Raw genomic sequence first — 21,693 nt, forward strand, 5'->3', positions numbered from 1 at the left:
CATCTTTACATAGGCCGCCCTCTTCCATTTAACAAGGGATTCCAATTCCTTATTAAACCACGGCTCCCTCACACGACCCTTTCCTCCCTGCCTGACAGGTACATACTTATAGTTGCTCCTTGAACAAGCTCCACATATTAATTACGCCCTTGCCTTGAAGCTTACTTTTCCAAGCCACACATCCTAAGTCATGCCTCACCGCATCATAATTTCCCTGCCCCCAGCTATAACTCTTGCCCTGTAGTGCACACTTATCCCTCTCCATCACTAGAGTAAAAGTCACCGAATTGTGGTCACTGTCCCCAAAGTGCTCACCTATCTCTAATTCTAACACCTGGCCTGGTTCATTACCCAGAACCAAATCCAGTATGGCCTCACCTCTTGTTGGCCTATCTACATATTGTGTTAGGAAACCCTCCTGCACACATTGGACAAACACTGACCCATCTAACGAACTTGAGCTATAGCTTTCCCAATCAATATCAGGAAAGTTAAAGTCCCCCATAACAACCACCCTATTACTTTCACTCTTCTCTTGAATCATCCTCGCAATCCTTTCTTCTACATTTCTAGGACTATTAGGAGGCCTGTAAAAAACTCCTAACAGGGTGAGCTCACCTTTCCTATTCCTAACCTCAGCCCAAACTACCTCAGATGGCGAGTCTTCATCCATTGTCCTTTCCACAGCTGTAATACTATCTTTGACAAGCAATGCCACACCTCCCCCTCTTTTACCCCCACCTCTGACCCTACTAAAACATTTAAACCCTGGAACCTGCAACAGCCAATCCTGTCCCTGTTCTACCCATGTCTCCGTAATAGCCACAACATCGAAATCCCAGGTACCAACCCACGCTGCAAGTTCACCTACCTTATTTCGTATACTTCTTGCATTGAAGTATACACACTTCAAGCCACTTTCCTGTTTACAGGCACCCTCCTTTGAAATTGATGCCATGTTCCTAACATCCCTACACTCCAGGTCCTGCACCCTAAAGCTACAGTCTGGGTTCCCATGCCCCTGCAGAGTTAGTCTAAACCCCCCACAAGAGCACTAGCAAACCTCCCACCAAGGATACTGGTGAGAGTCGAGAGTGTGGTGCTGGAAAAGCACAGCAGGTCAGGCAGCATCCGAGGAGCAAGAGAATCGACGTTTCGGGCAAAAGCCTTTCATCAGGGATGAGACTGGCAGCTAATATAAGAGGGAATTCCAAAAGTCTTCTATAAACATAGCAAAAGGATGGTGAAAGGAGGATTAGGGCTGATCTTGGATCCAAAAGGGGCATGGGCATGACAAAGGTATTAAACAAATAGTTTGCAACTGTTTTTACAGTAGCCTAAGTGATAGTGAAAGAGAAGGGATTTGAAATACCTGATGAGTTCAAAACTGATCTGGAGGAGGTATTAGATAACTGACTGTCGCTAACAGGTCACCAGGACTATATGAGATGCATCCAAGTGTAATGATCCGAGCTGCAGGTAATACTGGACAAGTCAAATTTCTGGTTTGGTAGATCATAAGTTTTATATTTATTGTGGTGCTCAGTCACTGGATGTATTCACATGAGGCTGCTGATGTACTTCTGACAAAATTTCATAAAAATTTATTACACACATAAAGAACATTGCTGTACACAAAGATAATTTTGAAATGGTTTTGTTACATATATCAGAAATAAAGATTGAACCCTTTTTACCTCAACAGCAAATTACAGATTATCAAATGTTAGCATGGTCATCATAGAACATAGAAAAGTACAACACAGAACAGGCCCTTTGGCCCACGATGTTGTGCTGAGACTTAATCCGAATGTAAAATATAGTAACAACCTATGCACCCCTCAACTCACTGCTATCCATGTGCATGTCCAGCAGTCACTTAAATGTCTCCAATGACTCCACCGCTGGTAACGCACTCCATGCATTCACGACTCTCTGTGTAAACAAACTTACCTCTGACATCTCCTTTATACCTTCCTCCTAATATCTTCAAACTATGACTTCTTGTACCAGTCAATCCTGCCCTGGGGAAACGTCTCTGGCTATTGACTCTATCCATTCCTCTCACTATCTGATATACCTCTATCAGGTCTCCTCTCTTCCTCTTTCTCTCCAGAGAGAAAAGTCTGAGCCTATTCAACCTTTCTTCATAAGACAAGCCCTCCAGTCCAGGCAGCATCCTGGTAAACCTTCTTTGCACCCTCTCCAAAGCCTCTGCACCTTTCCTATAATAGGGCGATCAGAACTGGACACAATATTCCAAGTGTGGCCTCTCCAGGGACTTGTAGAACTGCAGCAAAACCTCACAGCTCTTAAACTCTATCCCCCTGTTGATGAAAGCCAAAACACCATATGCTTTCATAACAACCCTATCCACTTGGGTGACAACTTTGAGGGATCTATGTACTTGCACACCCAGATCCCTCTGTTCCTCCATGCTGGCAAGAATCCTGTCTTTAATCCTATATTCAGCATTCGAGTTCGACCTTCCAAAATGCATCACTTCATATTTATCCAGGTTGAACTCCATCTGCCATTTCTCAGCCCAGCTCTGCATTCTGTCTATGTCGTGCTGCAGCCCGCAGTAGCCCTCTATACTATCGATGACACCTCCAATCTTTGTGTCATCTACAAATTTACTAACCCACCTCTCAAACTCCTCATCCAAGTTATTTTTAAAAACTACAAAGAGCAGAGGCCCAAGTACAGAGCCCTGTGGGACCCCACTCAACACTGTCCTCCAGGCAGAATACTTTCCATCTACAACAATTCTCTGCCTTCTGTCAGCCAGCCAATTCTGAATCCAGATAGCCAAATCTCCCTGTATCCTATACTTCCTAACTTTATGAATGAGCCTACTATGGGGAACCCTGTCAAATGCCTTGCTGAAATCCATATACACCACATCCACTGCTTGACCATCATCGACCTGTCTTGACACCTCCTCAAAGTACTCAATAAGATTTGTGAGGCATGACCTACCCCTCACAAAGCCATGCTGACTGCCTTTAATCACACTATGCTTTGCCAAATAGTCATAAATCCTATCCCTCAGAATTCTTTCCAAATCTTTGCTGACCACAGACATAAGACTGACTGGTCTCTAATTGCCAGCGATTTCCCTATTACCCTTCTTGAAAAGAGGAACAGCATTTGCCTCCTTCCAATCCTCCGGTACAATTCCCATGGAGAGTGAGGAGGCAAATATCCTCGCCAGCGGCTTAGCAACCTCCTTTCTTGCTTCCCAGAGCAGCCTAGGATAAATCTAGTCTGGCCCTGGGGGGGGCTTACCAATCTTAATGTTTTCCAAAATTTCTAGCACATCAACTTCATCAATCTTGATCTGGTCAAGACTGTATCCCAGCTCCTCTAAGTTTTCCTTGGTGAAAACTGAAGCAAAAATCTCATTTAGAGCTTCCCCTATCTGCTCAGACTCCACACACAAGTTCCCTCCGCCATCCCTGATCATTCTCTTATTCCTCACGTATGAGTAAAACGCCTTTGGGTTCTGCCTAATCCTTCTTGCCAAGCCTTTTTCATGCCCCCTCCTGGCTCTCCTCAGTCCATTTCTGAGTTCCTTTCTCGCAAGCCTGTAATCCTCTAAAGCTGTGCTAGATCCTTGCTTCCTCCACCTTACATAAGCTGCCTTCTTCCTTTTGACGAGAAGTTCCTTTGTTCTCGTCATCCAAGGTTCCTTAATCTTACCCTTCTTACCTGCCCCAGAGGAACAAATTTGTGCATCACTTGCAACAACTGCTCCTTAAATAGTCTCCACATGTCTGCTGTGCCCTTTCTGTGGAACAATTGCTATACTTCCCAACTCCTGTCTGATAGCGTCATAATTTCCTTTTCCCCAGTTGAATATCTTCCCTTGGTAATTGCTCCTTTCACTTTCCAAGGCTATGCTAAATGTGAGGCAGTTGTGATTACTGTCACCAAAGTGCTCTCCCACCGCGAGATCTGACACCTGTCCTGGCTCGTTGCCGAGCACCAAATCCAAAATGGCCTCTCCCCTTGTCGGTCTGTGAAATACCGAGTAAGGAAACCCTCCTGAACACACCTGACAAAATTGGCTTCATCCAAACCATCTACACTTCGGAGGTTCCAGTAGATATTGGGAAAGTTGAAATCACCCATAATAACAACCCTGCTACTTTTGCATTTTTCCAGAATCTGCCCGCCTATGAGTTCTTCAATCTCTCTACTGCTATTAGGTGGTCTGTAGAAAACCCCCAGTGCAGTGGCTGTTCCTTTGCTGTTCCTAACTTCCACCCATACTGACTCAGGAGACAAGCCTTCCTCAACAACCTTCGTTTGTGTAGCTGTGATACACTCTCTGCTTAGCAATGCTACACCCCCTCCTCTTTTTCCACCCTCCCTGTTCTTTTTAAATGTTCTAAACCCTGGAACATGTAGCAACCATTCCTGCCCCAGTGAAACCCACGTCTCCATTATGGCCACAACATCGTAGCCCCAAGTACTGACCCATGCTCTAAGTTCATCACTCTTATTCCGGACACTCCTTGCATTAAAGCATTCACATTTTAACCGATCCCTTTGTTTCATCGCATGAGAAACCTTCCTTTTAGATTCAATATATCCTGTCACTGTCACGTCTGCAACTGACCCCCTCTCAGATATGTGGCTCTGATTCCCACCCCGCTGCTAAACTAGTTTAAACCCTCCAGAATCACACAAGCAAATCTCCCACCCAGGACAGTTGTACCCCTCCAGTTCAAGTGCAACCCGTCCTTCATGTACAGGTCCTACCTTCCCCAGAAGGTATTCCAATGGTTTAGGTATCTGAAGCCCTCCCTCCTGCACTAGCCTCACAGCCACGTGTTAAGCTGCATTCCGCTGACTGTTCCTCATCTCACTATCTCGTGGCATCGGTAGCAAACCTGAGGTCACTACTCTATTCATCCTGCTCTTCAGCTTCCAACCTAACTGTCTGTAGTCACTTTTCAGATCCTCAGTCCCTTTCCTGGCTATATCATTGTTGCCAATATGTACCACAATTTCTGACTGCTCCCACTTCAGAGTCTTGTAAACCCGATCAGCAACATCCCGGACCCTGGCACCAGGGAGGCAACATACCTTCCGGGAGTCCCATTCCTGACCACATAATCTTCTGTCAATCCGTCTGAAATCTCACCCACTTAAAAACCTTCTCAGAAGTCCTTCGCTCCTCCCTCGCACCTCTCGGCAAAATGTCTTGTCTCCAGTTTAGAGTTTTTTGTTCAGATGGCACAGCCATAACTGGTTTCTTTTCATCAAATGTCTGAATTCAGTCAGTGCTACCTCCCTTTGTTAATGTGTCTTCCTGAGATCCTTAAACAAGCCGCTACTTTGGCTCACTTACATCTTAACATGTGTTCCTTAAGTTCTTCTGTTCAACAGCCTTGGAGGATGTCTTCCGCTTTGGCATCTTAATACCATTTGAATCTGCAGTTTTACTAACTTCTGAGCCATTCAGAATTTATTTTCTTCTGCCACGACTGTTTTGGTGTCTGCTAAACAGCACTGTAAACGCCTTCCCTCTCCGAAATTATCATTTGGAATAAAATGAACAGTACTTTGGCAAAAAACAGGTTAATCAAGGAAAGCCAGTATGGATTTGTTAAGGGAAAATCATGTTGAACAAACATGCTTGATTTTGTTTGGTGAGGTATGGGAGAGGGTAGATGAAGGTAATGTGGTTGATGTAGTCATAGAGTCATAGAGATGTACAGCCTGGAAACAGACCCTTCGGTCCAACCCGTCCATGCCGACCAGGTATCCCAACCCAATCTAGTCCCACCTGCCAGCACCCAGCCCATATCCGTCCAAACTCTTCCTATTCATATACCCATCCAAATGCCTCTTAAATTTTGCAATTGTACCAGCCTGCACCACTTCCTCGGGCAGCTCATTCCACCCTCTATCTGAAAAAGATGCCCCTTAGGTCTCTTTTATATCTTTCCCCTCTCACCCTAAACCTATGCCCTCTAGTTCTGGACTCCCCGACCCCAGGGAAAAGATTTTGTATATTTATCCTATCCATGCCCCTCATAATTTTGTAAACCTCTATAAGGTCACCCCTCAGCCTGCGATGCTCCAGGGAAAACAGCCACAGCCTGTTCAGCCTCTCCCTGTAGCTCAGATCCTCCAACCCTGGCAACATCCTTGTAAATCTTTTCTGAACCCTTTCAAGTTTCACAACATCTTTCCAATAGGAAGGAGACCAGAATTGCATGCAATATTCCAACAGCGGCCTAACCAATGTCTTGTACAGCCGCAATATGACCTCCCAACTCCTGTACTCAATACTCTGACCAATAAAGAAAAGCATACCAAACGCCTTCTTCACTATCCTATCCACTTGCGACTCCACTTTTAAGGAGCTATGAACCTGCACTCCAAGGTCTCTTTGTTCAGCAACACTCCCTAGGACCTTACCATTAAGTGTATGAGTCCTGCTAAGATTTGCTTTCCCAAAATGCAGCATCTCACATTTATCTGAATTAAACTCCATCTGCCACTTCTCAGCCCATTGGCCCATCTGGTCCAGATCCTTTTGTAATCTGAGGTAACCCTCTTCGCTATCCACCACACCTCCAACTTTGGTGTCATCTGCAAACTTACTAACTGTACCTCTTATGCTCGCATCCAAATCATTTATGTAAATGACAAAAGGTAGAGGGCCCAGCACTGATCCTTGTGGCACTCCACTGGTCACAGGCCTCCAGTCTGAAAAACAACCCTCCACCAACACCCTCTGTCTTCTACCTTTGAGCCAGTTCTGTATCCAAATGGCTAGTTCTCCCTGTATTCCGTGAGATCTAACCTTGCTAATCAGTCTCCCATGGGGAACCTTGTCGAACGCCTTACTGAAGTCCATATAGATCACATCTACTGCTCTGCCCTCATTAATCTTCTTTGTTACTTCTTCAAAAAACTCAATCAAGTTTGTGAGACATGATTTCCCATGCACAAAGCCATGTTGACTATCCCTGATCAGTCCTTGCCTTTCCAAATACATGTACATCCTGTCCCTCAGGATTCCCTCCAACAGCTTGCCCACCACCGAGGTCAGGCTCACCGGTCTATAGTTCTCTGGCTTGTCTTTACTGCCCTTCTTAAACAGTGGCACCACGTTTGCCAACCTCCAGTCTTCCGGCACCTCACCTGTGACTATCGATGATAGAAATATCTCAACAAGAGGCCCAGCAATCAATTCTCTAGCTTCCCACAGAGTTCTCAGGTACACCTGATCAGGTCATAGGGATTTATCCACCTTTAACCATTTCAAGACATCCAGCGCTTCCTCCTCTGTAATCTGGACATTTTGCAAGATGTCACCATCTATTTCCCTACAGTCTATATCTTTCTTCCATATCCTTTTCCACCTTAAATACTGATGCAAAATATTCATTTAGTATCTCCCCCATTTTCTGTGGCTCCACACGAAGGCCGCCTTGCTGATCTTTGAGGGGCCCTATTCTCTCCCTAGTTACCCTTTTGTCCTTAATATGTTTGTAAAAACCCTTTGGATTCTCCTTAATTCTATTTGCCAAAGCTATCTCATGTCCCCTCTTTGCCCTCCTGATCTCCCTCTTAAATATACTCCTACTTTCTTTATACTCATCTAAGGATTCACTCGATCTATCCTGTCTATACCTGACATATGCTTCCTTCTTTTTCTTAACCAAACCCTCAATTTCTTTAGTCATCCAGCATTCTCTATACCTACCAGCCTTCCCTTTCACCCTGACAGGAATATACTTTCTCTGGATTCTTGTTATCTCATTTCTGAAGGCTTCCCATTTTCCAGCCATCGAACATCTGCCTCCAGTCAGCTTCTGAAAGTTCTTGCCTAACACGATCAAAATTGGCCTTTCTCCAATTTAGAACTTCAACGTTTAGATCTGGTCTATCCTTTTCCATTACTATTTTAAAACGAATAGAATTATGGTTGCTGGCCCCAAAGTGCTCCCCCACTGACACCTCAGTCACCTGCCCTGCCTTATTTCCCAAGAATGGGTCAAGTTTTGCACCTTCTCTAGGAGGTACAGCCACATACTGAATCAGAAAGTTGTCTTGTACACACTTAAGAAATTCCTCTCCATCTAAACCTTTAACACTATGGGAGTCCCAGTCGATGTTGGAAAAATTAAAATCCCCTACCATAACAACCCTATTATTCTTACAGATAGCTGAGATCTCCTTACAAGTTTGTTTCTCAATTTCCCCCCTCTGACTATTGGGTGTGTATGAATTTCCAAAAAAGCATTTCATAGAATGTGGTGCAACAAATTTGTGAACAAAGTTAGATCATGGAATAAAAAGGACAGAAGCACCAAGAGATTGGAATGAGCTGAGTGGCCAGAAACAGACAGCAGCAGCAGACTAGGGGGAGGTTATATGTGGTTAGTTAGCTCTGTTGGCCTGACAGTGGGTGGTGTGATGCCGAACAGCATGAGTTCAATTCCTATACAGCTGAGGCTACCATGAAGGACTCTCCTTCTCGATCTTGCCCTTTACCTGAGACATGGCGATCCTCTGGTTAAACTACCAAGTCATTTCTCTCTAATAACAGAGCACCCTAAGGTGCCCTGGGACTATGGCAAATCTACCTTTATTTAAAGGGGTTCCCCAAGAATCAGTGTTAGGACCTTGCTCTTCTTGATAAATATTAATGACCTAGGCTTTGGTATATAGAAGACAATTTCAAAGTTTGCAGATGACACAAAACTACACAACGTTGCCACATGTGAGGAGGATAGCATAGAAATTTCAAAAGGGCATAGAGAGTCTAATAGAATGGGTGGACAAGTGGCAGATGAAATTTAATGCAGAGAAATGTGAAGTGATTAATTTTGATAGCCAGCACAGAGAGAGGGAGTACAAAAAAAGGGAAAAATTCTAAATGGGGTGCAGGAGCAGAAAGCTCTTGGTATATGTGCATAAATCAGTGGATGCCACCAGCATGTTTAGAGAGTTGAAAAAGCATGCAGAGTTCTGGGCTTCATAAATAGTGGTATTGAGTACAAAGGCAAGTCTGTTCTGGTAAATCTGTACAAACCCCTTTTTTCAGTCTCTACTTGGGTATTGCTTCTAGTTCCTGGCACTCACCTTAAACAAGGTATGATGACATTTCAGCAAATGCAGAAAATATTCACAAGAATAGTTTCAGGCATAAGATATTTCAGTTATAGAGGTAAATTGAAGAAAATGGGCGTGTTGTCCTTTGGAAAAGAGAGCTGAGAAGAGTTTTGATCGAGGTTTTCAAAATATCTGAGGTTGGGATGGACCAGCTGATGAGAAACTGTTCCTATTGGTGGAACTGCAGAACTTTGATTTAAAGTGAATTGGTGAAAGAAGCAATGGTGACATAAGTAAAAAAATGATTTTATGCAGTGAGTGGTTAGGAGGTGGATTGCAATGCCTGAGAGTGTGATGCAGACAGATTCAACCGTGGCTTTCAAAAGCTAATTAGATATGATCTTAAAAGGACAACATTTGCAAGCATTCAGGGAAAATACAGAGGAGAGGCACAAAGTTGAATATCTCTTGCAGAGAGTTGGCATGGACAACAGGCTGAAAGGCCTCTTGTTATGCTTTGGCACTTTTATGTTAGAAGCACTGACTCCAAGTAAACACAGTTACCAAGTCTGAGAGACTGAATGGTTTACTTGATTGTTGTCCCTGCCACTGGACTCACGATCTGCTTTCCATAGTACTAACATGTTGTGGTTATAGAATATACCGCCACAACTCATTCAGCCTGCTTTGAAAGCATTTGTCAGTCCCATCATCTTGGACTCTGAGAAAGATGTGAGGAGCGTTGCTACAACAATACCAACACTTCCCCCCAAGGTTCTTCCTTTCTTCACTTTTGGGTGAAAGTTGTGGGGGACACCATCTAACTACATCTTGGGAAAGACATCGCTCAAGGAAATGTTACCATCTTCTTCCCAGTGCAATTAAGAACAGGCCACTCATTTGGTCTCATGCATGTCTCTAAAGCCTGGGAAGAAGTGCAAAAGAATTATGCATATTAACAATTTAAGTACATCAAAAATTCTATACCTCGAAGAATTTACACAGCGATTCACCCATCGAATTCATGACCTTGAATGTCTGCAAGGTTTTTTTCTGGAAATAATCTTCCATTAATTAAAAAAGAAAAAGTGTCCAGTTGAACTCTTCTGAACCTTTCCACCCAGGAGAGCCAAAATAATTATCTAGATTCGGTATGAAGATTGTCTAAAAGCTAGAATTTGTAAAAACGATGGGTTATTAAAATTAGCTGTCAAATCTAACCTGAATTAAGGTATAAAGATGAATAGTCACATTATAAATTGTTGCAGAACATTTTAACATACAAGCTTGGCATTTTATCACCAGGAGAAGTTTAAGAATTTTTAGGGTCTTGTACACCAAAGTGATTTGGAACATTCCACATCCCAATATAACCTTTTTTCACCATATTATAATACAAATGCTAATAAAACACATTAAGAAATAAGAGTGTCAAATATTAATCATCTGCACTAATAATAAAGAAAATCATCCCTGGGCTGGATGGGATTTACCCTAGGATTCTCTGGGAAGCCAGGAAGGAGATTGCAGAATCTTTGGCTTTGATCCTTATGTCGTCATTGTCCACAGGGACACTGCCAGAAGACCGAAAGATAGCAAATGTTGTCCCCTTGTTCAGGAAGGGGCATAGAGACAACCCTGGTAATTATAGACCAGTGAGCCTTACTTTGGTTGTGGGTAAAGTGTTTGAAAAGGTTATTAGAGGTAGAATTTATAATCATCTAGAGAGGAATAAGTTGATTAGAGATAGTCAACATGGTTCTGTGAAGGGTAGGTCACAAACCTTACTGAGTTCTTTGAGAAGGTGACCAAACAGGTGGATGAGGGTAAAGTGGTTGATGTGGTGTATATGGATTTCAGTAAAGCATTTGATAACGTTCCCCGTGGTAGTCTAATGCACAATATACGGAGGCATGGGATTGAGGATGATTTAGCAGTTTGGATCAGAAACTGCCTAGCTAAAAGAAGACAGAGGGTGGTAGTTGATGGGAAATGCTCATCCTGGAGTTCAGTTACGAATGGTATGCTGCAAGGATCTGTTTTGGGTCCACTGTTTGTCATTTTTATAAATGACCTGGATGAGGATGTAGATGGATGGGTTAGTAAATTTGCCGAATACAATAAAATTGGTGGAGTTGTAGATAGTGCCGAAGGATGTTGTAGGTTATAGAGGGACATAGATAAGCTGCAGAGCTGGGCTGAGAGATGGCAAATGGAGTTTAATGCAGAAAAGTGTGAGGTGATTCACTTGGAAGGATCAACAGGAATACAGAGTACTGGGCTAGTGGTAAGATTTTTGGTAGTGTAGATGAGCAGAGAGATCTTGGTGTCCATGTGCATAGGTCCCATGTGTTGTTAAGAAGGCATATAGTGTATTAGCTTTTATTGGTAGAGGGATTGAATTTTGGAGCAATAGGTCATGTTGCAGCTGTACAAAACTCTGGGGTGGCTGCACTTGGAATATTGCATATAGTTCTGGTCACCACATTATAGGATGGATATAGAAGCTTTGGAAAGGGTTCAGATGAGATTTATGAGGATGTTGCCTGATATAGAGGGAAGGTCTTATGAGGAAAGGCTGAGGGACCTGAGGCTGCTTTCATTCGAGAGATGGTTAAGAGGTGACTTAATTGAGCCATATAACATAATCAGAGGGTTAGTTAGGGTAAACAGTGAAATCCTTTTTCCTCAGATAGTGATGGCTAGCTCGAGGGAACATAGCTTTAAATTGAGGGGTGGTAGATATAGGACAGATGTCAGAGGTAGTTTCTTTACTCAGAGAGTAGTAGGGGCCTGGAATGTCCTGCCTGCAACAGTAGTAGACTCGCCAACTTTAAGGGCGTTTAAATGGTCATTGGATAAACATATGGATGAAAATGGAATAGTGTAGGTTAGATGGGCTTCAGATTGATTTCACAGGTCAGTGCAACATTGAGGGCCAAAGGTCCTGTTCTGCACTGTAATGTTCTGTGTTCTATGTTCATATTATGTTTATATGAATCCTGTCTTCTGTGGTTGACCAGATTTGACTTGGGCCTATGGAGAAGTGTTTACCATTGATCTCGCCCTGACTGACATATGGCTAAACATTAACATGTGATCAATTTAAGGCAGAAGGTGGCAAATGTTTGAACTCTGGAGAGTAGGCTCCATCCAGAAAGTTGTGATTTGTAACCTAGTTTCCTAATAGTCTTTCTTGAAAATTATAATCTGAATGAAGTGGGGCATTTTTCTATTGAAAAGAAAAGGCTGACTGGCTATTCAGCTGAGGTCTTTAAAACGATGAAGGAGTCTGATTAGATTGCAGGAATGTTTCCGTTTGTAGTGGAGTCCAAAATTACTGGGATAAGGGATAAGATAATCTCCTTAAATCCAACAAAAATTCAGGAGATATGTTTTTACCTGGATACCTATTAGAATAAGCAGAACTTGTTACCTTATGGAGTGCTTGAGTTAAATAGCAAGATCCATTTAAGCAGAGGGTAGGAGCTTCCTGAAGCTGAAAGGATTTCAAACATTTGCTGACAGGGTTAGAGGTAATAGACTGGAAAGTGGTTCTTGCTAACTGAAAATACCAGCATTGATCAGTTGGGCCTGTTTCTTAGCTATGAGTTCTATGTAATCTATGAAACTCGCCAGAAATTCCTGTTAGGTTTTATTCTGCGTGGACGACTTCAAGGATGCCAATTTTTGAGAGGGAAGAAACAGTGAGAAAATGCCTTCCAGGAACATTTAATATGTTGCTTCATTGCTCAACCACACAGAGGTTTGGTGAACTTTGCACAATCACATTTTAATTCATTCTTTCTTCATAAAATACCAGGATACACAGAATCAGTCAACAAAGTGGGGGAAGAAGAAAAGGTACAGGATACCTTTAACTTGCAGCCCATCAAGATGTAGAAATTGCTCTTGATGAGAATTTAAATTAATAAATTAATTGCAAGAGATCTCCCTGCACAATTTGGTCCTTTATTAATATAGAGAAAAAATTCTACTTTTAATTTCATTTATATTTAGCTACTAATTTAGTCAGAAATCTTGTCAACTTTTTATGCAATTGTGCTTTGTAGTGCTGAAAGTATGGCCAGTTTTTATGACTGCTGCTGAAGTCATTGATTAAATAAAAAGTATTGACTTGGTCATGGTGTTGACACCCACTTCAACACTTGGCCACAGTTAACACCAACTTATTCTTTTACTGTCTGTTCTTATAAAGCAAATAGCTGGTTCTGCCCAAAATATTATAGCTTTAATGGGACACAGATTGAGAAAAATTGAACCTGCCACCCATACCTCTCCACCCCAATACCAAAAAGCCTTTCAATTGACTACAACACCAGCATTGAAAATTCTGTCCAAAGTTACTGTAAAATATTTTGCTCCCTGCCTCACACTGTCACCCTTTATTAACGCTTGTAGCATTTTTTTTGTTTTTGGTCAGATGGGTGACTGACGCAAATGAGAGCCATGCGGAGGAGTTTCAGAATCAAACACGTGAGAAACCCACAACTCCAGATTGGCTGCTTTCCTGATTTAAAAAATGTATCCCCATATAGAGATAGTCCACCTATTCAGAGCTTTGCCGTTCAAACAAAGCACAAAATTGCACAGTACATGCTTAGACACAAGGTGAGCAGAGGGTGCCTTTGAACTCTTCCTGCATAACTTTTGCCATTCATCTGGCTTGGACCACCTACCCTTTGACACTATCTGAAGCCAACTGGAATGAATGTCATTAACTCCCCCAATTCACATGGTGAGGTTTCCTTAGTCTTAAAGAGTAAATCAGAACAACTGATACATTACTAATAGTGCTTTGGAGTCTTGGAGCCCTGTCTGATTCTTGTTTTTAACAAATTGTTTCATGGAATGTGGGTACTGCTGGCAAGGTCCACCCTTAATTGCCCTCAACCAAAGCAACCTGCCATGCCATTTCAGTGGGTAATTACCTTATGCTATGGATCTGGATTCACATGAAGGCAGGACCAGATAATGATGACAGATTTCCTTCCCTAAAGGACATTAGTGAACCAGATGGGTTTTTACAAAGACTGATGATAGCTGCCTTGTTATGATCACTAAAACCTAGTTTTATATTTTAAGGTTTTAATTATATAAATCCAAATTCCATCTTGGTGTGATTTAAATCCATGATCCCAGAGCATTAGCTTGGGCCTTTTGGATTAATAGTTACCACCCTGTATTGATCACAGACTTTGTCATACAAGGTTAACTTGTTTTTGAGCTTCCAAAGCATTTATTGCTGAGGAATTGAAGTATATGTTTAAAAAAATCATACTACATTTATGCAGGACATTATTGGAGCCATACCTGGAGTACTCTGTGTACTTTTGATCTTCTTAAGGAAGGGCTAGTTTCTTGTAGATGGGATGTTACCAAGCTCGCTAGATTGGTTCCTGGGATGAGGAGATTGCCCTCTGAATTTTTTTCATTGATTCACAGGATTGGGGCATCACCAATTTGGCCAGCATTTATTGTCTATCACTAATTGCCCAAAGAGCAATTAAGAGTCAATCACATTGTTGCGAGTCTGGAGTCACATGTAGTCCAGACCTGGTAAGGGCAGTTTCCATCCCTAAAGGACATTAATTGAATAAACTAGGCCTATACACCCTGGATTTTAGTAGAACAGGAGGTGATCTAATTGAAATATGGATAATTCTTGGACGAATTGAATACTTACTACAAGTTCCCACTGTCTGGGATACTATAACAAGGATCACCAGTAAGTATCAAGCCATTAAGGATTGAGGAATTTCTTTGGTCAAAGGTGTTGTAAAGTTTTGGAATTCTCTACCCTGAGAGTTGTGGATGCAAAGGCAATGAGTATGTTCAAGTCAGAGATCAATAGTCTCTGGGTACTAATGTGATTGAGAGACCTGGCAATAATTTGTAAAGCTTCTTTTTAACCCTATCCTATTATTACTATTGAGTTCATTGTTTCTATACAGTGCAGACTTGGTTAATGGGCATTAAAGTGCCTTAGCTTGGTAGAAGGGTCATGATGGCCCATGTTGATGTGAATGCAGGGAAATAGCTTACAAACTGAACCAACCCTCACTCTTAAAAGCTCCTGGTGCCAAATAGAAAGACCAAGAATGGGGTCAGGAATTCTGGAATCGGGTCCTACTTGCCATTTTTGAGGAGCTCTTGAGTCATCTCTACTTGGTGAAAATCCAGTCTCTGCCATATAGTTACTTGCAGTAAAACATTTTGAATTGTAATAGACCTTGACATGCAAAAAATCTTTTAACTTCCCTTTTGGTTCATCTCATGTTGATCCCAAGTCTCTTGTTACCAATTCATCAACCAGTGTGGGAACAATCTTTCACTGTTTGACATGTGATATTACAACAGCGTCTGCATTAAATAGATAGTGAAACTGATAATTGTACACAGTTAGAATCTAAATGGTGTGAGCTTGGAAACTTGCACATAGTCACTTTTCTATCCTATTCTTCACACAAGATTGTAAATGATTGAAAATATGTAGAAATTTCCTTCATCAATCAGCTATCAATCATCTTCCTTTTGTAAGCTTCGCTGAGCAAGTAATTGAGTCTCTAAACTGAGAAATAAGCTATTTTAGCCCTGAATCTGTCACATAAGCCTCAATATCAATGATCTGTATATATGTCTGTTAACCAGTGTACAAGATAGAAACAGCATAAGCAGTGAATCTAACAGTTCAAAGCGCTTTTTCCAATAAAACTTTCATTCATTACCTACTTCTCATGCAATTCTGGTAGCATTTGAAATATGCTCCGATAAGTCTTCCCAAGAGCTTTGCTTCCAGCAGCCCCTCCGCCAATAACTGATCTGCGATGTCCAAAACAGAACTAAATATCTCATTCACAAATTACTTCAGGCCTACAGAGCACGATTCTCTGTCATCTTCATCACATTTCACACATACAGAACTGATAACAGATTAATCTACACTACAAATATTTCATCAGCCTCTCTGGCTAGGGCACCTTGCATTAGTTAACCCCAGGGATAGCAGTTTGGAAAAAAAAACAGAAATGTATTTAGACTTTCTGGAAAACATATGATACATAGGGGGAACAAAAATAATTTCTCAGACTTTTATATAAGGAAAAAAGGTAAAGCAAGTGCTATTTAAATTCAGAGCTCAGGTTATTTACACTCTTTTATTCAATCATTGTATCACTACGTGCCTGACATACGGTCAATAGTGCAATTTAATACTCATCAAAATAAACCAGCTGCCCTGGAACACCTTGGAATTCATTACTCGACATTCAATGTAGTCCTTACCAGACAGGACACACTCTGAAATACCAATTCAGACCCAGGCTTTTTTAGTATTCCATGATTATCAAATGCCATTAAAACAGCATTCTGATTGTTGAGATTTCTGAGAATTGAAAATATGAAATTCAAAGATAAACTTTATAGTTCCTGAAAATGGCTACAACCTCCACGTTGTGAGATTTGTCCGCATCCATGGATTGCAACATGGACAGCATGTCCAGCCTCTCTTTTCCGTGATGTCAGTGTCCAGCCAGCCGTTGATTCAGCTGGTCCATGAGCAGGGATGTCAATATTGTGACTGGTCAACACCACTTACAGCTAGGCTGCACCTCCAGAAAGCAAGGTCCATTGAGGTTGCAGCAATTGCTGCAAATCATGCAAGAAGTGAAGCTGAGCTGTGAGACTTTGATGAATATCACAGCATGGAAAGAGTGGGCTGAAAGCGTTTAGGATGTTGTGCTGAGTGTCTTAATGGAGGAGGTGCATTGGAGGCAGGATGTCCTGTATCCATAAGGAATCAGAGGCCTTTCAGGCACACATTTCAAATCCATTTGAAGCAAATAGCTGTGGGGGTCATGGCCAGAAATCAGCGCCTGGATGTAATGCCGCATGAAGTTCAACAACCTCACAATGGTGATCAAAGTCAGTGAATGCATCTTCAGATGTAAGACCCTAACAACTATTTGACTAACTTCAATCACTGTTTAATTCAACTCCCAATACTCGCACTCAGCTAGAACAACCTTAAGCAATCTGACTATCACATACTTAGTAACAATCTGCTCACTAAGTGACACGATCACTTAGATTAGATTTCCTACAGTGTGGAAACAGGCCATTTGGCCCAACAAGTCCATACTGACCCTCCTAAGAGTAACACACCCAGACTCATTCCCCTACCCCTGACTAATGCACTCAATACTACGGGCAATTTAGCATGACCAATTCACCTGACCTGCACATCTTTGTATTGTGGGAGGAAACCGGAGCACCCGGAGGAAACCCACACAGACACGGGGAGAATGTACAAACTCCACACAGACATCACCCGAGGTGGGAATTGAACCCGGGTCCCTGCCACTATGTGGCAACAATGCTACTTACTGAGCCACCATGCCAAAGCTCTGTATCTCATTACAGTCTTGGTCTAAAAAGGTACAAAACAGCTTAGTTTCAGAGATGAACTGACAGCAACTACATTTGGAAACAAGGTAGCATTTAACAGAGTGTGGTATCGAGAGGTCAGAGCAAAACTGGAGTGAATGGAAATCAAGGAAAAATCTCCACTTGTTGGAGTCATGCCAAACAGAAAGGAAGATGTATGTTACGGTAATTGAAGGTCAATCATGTCAAGCCCTGGACATCGATTCAACAGTTCCACAGGATAGTGTCCTTAGCCCAATATTTTTAAGCTGTTTCAGCACTAACTCTCCCTCCATCATAAGGGGAGAAGTGGGGATGTTTGCTGATTACAGAACAAGCTCGATTATCCAAACGAGACGGGCTGGGAGTATTTTGTTCGGATAACTGATTGCTTGGATAACTAGTTGTTCGGATAACAGATAACATTTTTACGGGACCTTGAGATTTTGTGCAGATAATCCGAAATTTGGATAATTAATGTTCGGATAACTGAGATTGTTCTGTATTACACAATGTTCAGTATCATTTGCAACTCCTCAGATACTGAAGCAGCTACTGGGTATGCAGAAAAACCTGGACGTTTTCAGGTCAGGGCTGACAACTGACAAGATTCACACCACACAAGAGCGAGGCAATGACTATCTCCAATAAGAGATAATCTACCAATCACCCATTCAGTTGCATTACCATCTCTGAATTTCTCACTATCAACACCTTGGGGATTATCATTGATTAGACTTTCACTTGACTAGCCATATACTGTGGCTATGAGAGCAGGTCAGAGGCCCAGAATTCTGGGGCATATATTTTACCTCTCAACACCTGCCCCCCCATTATGAGGCACAGCTCATGAGTATGCTAGAATACACTCCACTTATGTGGATGAGAGAAGTTCCAATAACACTCAAAACGCTTGACTCCACTGAGGACAAAACATTTCACTCAGTCAGCTACCTACCCATCACAATGGCAGCAGTGTGTACTTTATATAAAATACTCTGCAGCAACACACCTTATAACAGCACCTCATAACCCCATGAACTCCACCACCTCGAAGGACAATGGGAGCCTGGGAGAACACATCTGCAAGTTCCCCTCTGAGCCATATCTCATTCTGACTTGCCACTATATTGCTTTTCCTACATGGTTGCTGGATCAAAATCTTGGATCTCTTCCTAACAGCACTGTGGGTATACCTACACCAAGTGGACTGCTGTAGCATGAAGAAGGCAGCTCCCAACACTTTGTCCAGTCAGTTTAGGAATGGACTCTCAATGTTGTTGTCATCAGTGATACTAATGACTCATGAATAAAAACAAGAAGTAGTCTGCTATACATATGGATATATGGGATTGATGGCTATTTGTTATTAGCCATACTGCATCATAGAATCCCTACAGTGCAGATAGAGGTCATTTGGCCAATCAAGTCTGCACCAACCCTCCAAAGTGCACCCCACTCTATCCACCATGGCTAACCAACCTAACCTGGACACAATGGGGCAATTTAGCATGGCCAAACCATTGAACCTTCACATCCTTAGACTGTGGGAAGAAACTGGAGCACCTGGAGGAAACACACACAGACACAAGGTGAATGCATAGACAGTCACCCAAAGCTAGAATTGAAATCGGGTCCCAGGCACTGTGAGGTGGCAGTGCTTAATCACTGTGCTGCCAACATCAGCAATGTTAGAAAATGTCAGTCACACGGGTGGGTGGAAGAAAGTTTTTGTGAAGTCCTGCTTGACCATGTTTCGGTATGTCATGCAAATAAACATGTTGGTTTGCTATAACATGCTATCCAGTCCTTATCTGTCCAACGATCCCAGTACCTACTAGTGATATTTATATGCTGTGTCACTTCTTTTCATTAAGATCAGTCCCAAAATTGAGGTAGGCCCCATAATCAATACATAGTAATGTACCTTTACAAGATGTCCAACGGCATACAACCACACCTCATTTCTTCTTTGCATTCATTGTCCTTTTGATCAATCTTCATCCACCATCAAAAGCTGGGTTCCCCATTCAAACAACAGACAGATGAAAATAGCTTCTGAGGCATGTCTCAGGTATCCAAACAGATACTTCAGATTTCTAAGTCATGATCTGATGACCCCCATGAATAGCAATAGGAAGTTTCCTGCCCTGAGATAATGTAAAGTTTCACTGCACAAATGTTTGGAATCCATCAATGGATTCGGTGCTCTTGTTAGAAAGTCTTGCTCTGCAGATCAGCAGACTATCTAACGTTATTCCTGGGCTGTAAAGCTAGTGACATACATGAATGATTCTCTAGATGTTTTGGCCAGCGTTTCATTACAAGTGGATAAAAAAAAACATAATTGCTGCAAGCTGACACGATGAAAGGAAAAAGGTTGAAGAATTTGACCGGATGGAATGCTTTTTTTTTGCTCTGACTTTTGTTGTGTATTCCTCAGTGAAATAATTCAGCAGACAGTCTGTCACTACATCACCGACTCATCTTGATATGGCTTCCACTGCATTTCTTGCCAAGTCTGTTGGACAAGCCTTAAAAAATTGTTACTGATTTGTTGCAGGGATTGTGTGGAAATTTGGACTCAAATTATATGCAGAAAAATAAATTAATCTATAGACCACTCAGCTTCACATTAGTGTCTGGAAAAATAATAGAATCCATCCTAAAGAAGGAAACAGGATAATCTCTGGAAGCCAAAGACGCAATGCTGAAAAGTAGGCATGGATTTCAAAAGGGCAAGCCTTCGTTGACCAACCTTACTGAACTTGGAATAAAGAATGTAGACAAGGATATTGTAATAGATGCAATTCATCTAAGTTGCCAAAGGACCTTCAAAACGTTGTGTGTTAATCAAACAATGAATGAGAATGCAGAGTCGGGACAACTAGAAGAATAAGCAGCTTTCAGGCTGGAAAACAGAAAGCGGAGGCTAGCAATAGAGAGTTGCAGAAGGTCACAAGTGACAGCCTTCAAGGATCAGCATTGGGAGCACTGTTGACAAATTATATTCATTATTTAGACTTTGGAATCAAGAACACAACTTTTGTATTTGCAGATTTGCAGATCAAGTTGGAAATGGTCAATAGTGAAGAGACTTGTAACAAATTGCACAAAAATTTTCAGCATTTGCATATAATTAGCACAGATACATTAGAGGTGTTCCATTTTGGTAGAGAAAAACAAGGGGGCTCCTATGTGTACCATCTACAAAATATGTATAACCAGTTATCGAGGCTTTTTAAAAACATCTTACAAACCAACAATCACCAGCAGTTCTAGAAAAAGGGATGCAATTTGCATGGTAACACCATCGTCTCTGGCTTCTTCAGGCCACCCAATATACTGAATTGGACACAAATCATTATTCCTTCAACATTGCTTGGTCAATGCTTGAGAACTTTAAGTAATTAATTGCAGGGACTACCATCACCAGAAGGACTATATCAGACCAAGAAGCAAGCCCACCATCAACCTCTTATGGACAGTTGATGATGGACAGTCAAAGCCAGCCTTAACAGAAATGCCCAGCTTCTTGGGAATGACTTAAAAAGAGAAGCTTAGAACTCAAAAGAGCCCATTCTCTGCTGTGCTGGCATTCCAAATCTGGTGAAATAATCACTGAGCTCATTAAAGCATTCCTTTGGGAACGGTTTAGATTGGACAATTTTATTCTCATCAAGTTAGAATGAGCCTGGATCCCCAGAGAAAACAAATAATGTGTATTCCAGCTGTGAATAAGTTTACAGTTAAAATAATGCAACGAGTCCATTCGGCACGAAGATTCATGGAATCAAGTGTTTTCAAGGGATCTATGCTTTTTAAACCAGTGCCACTATTTATCTGTATGCCCAAATAATCTCTTTCAGGAAAAAAAAACACAAACAATGAAGATTAAAAGCTGGCCTTGAAATCATAGCTTGAAGTGCACACTTATACTTGTGATATCTGTGGGCAATGTACAATGAAGGAAGTCAATTTTCTCAAACTAGCTCTCTGCGGAATAAGATTTTTCTTTAAAGCTTCGGGGCTTCCCAGATGAAAAACACAACCCCCTACTCATCACTTTTCCTGGACCCAAAGCAATGGAGGTCACAGCCCTCCAACGACAATCAATCAATGAGTCTCTTTCGTGTATTTGAAAGGTTTTCTTTGAATCAGAGT

Source organism: Chiloscyllium plagiosum, unplaced genomic scaffold (genome assembly GCF_037043375.1).
Source record: "Chiloscyllium plagiosum isolate Xiang-an unplaced genomic scaffold, Cpla_swu_hap1 HiC_scaffold_23, whole genome shotgun sequence".
Lineage (NCBI taxonomy): Eukaryota > Metazoa > Chordata > Chondrichthyes > Orectolobiformes > Hemiscylliidae > Chiloscyllium > Chiloscyllium plagiosum.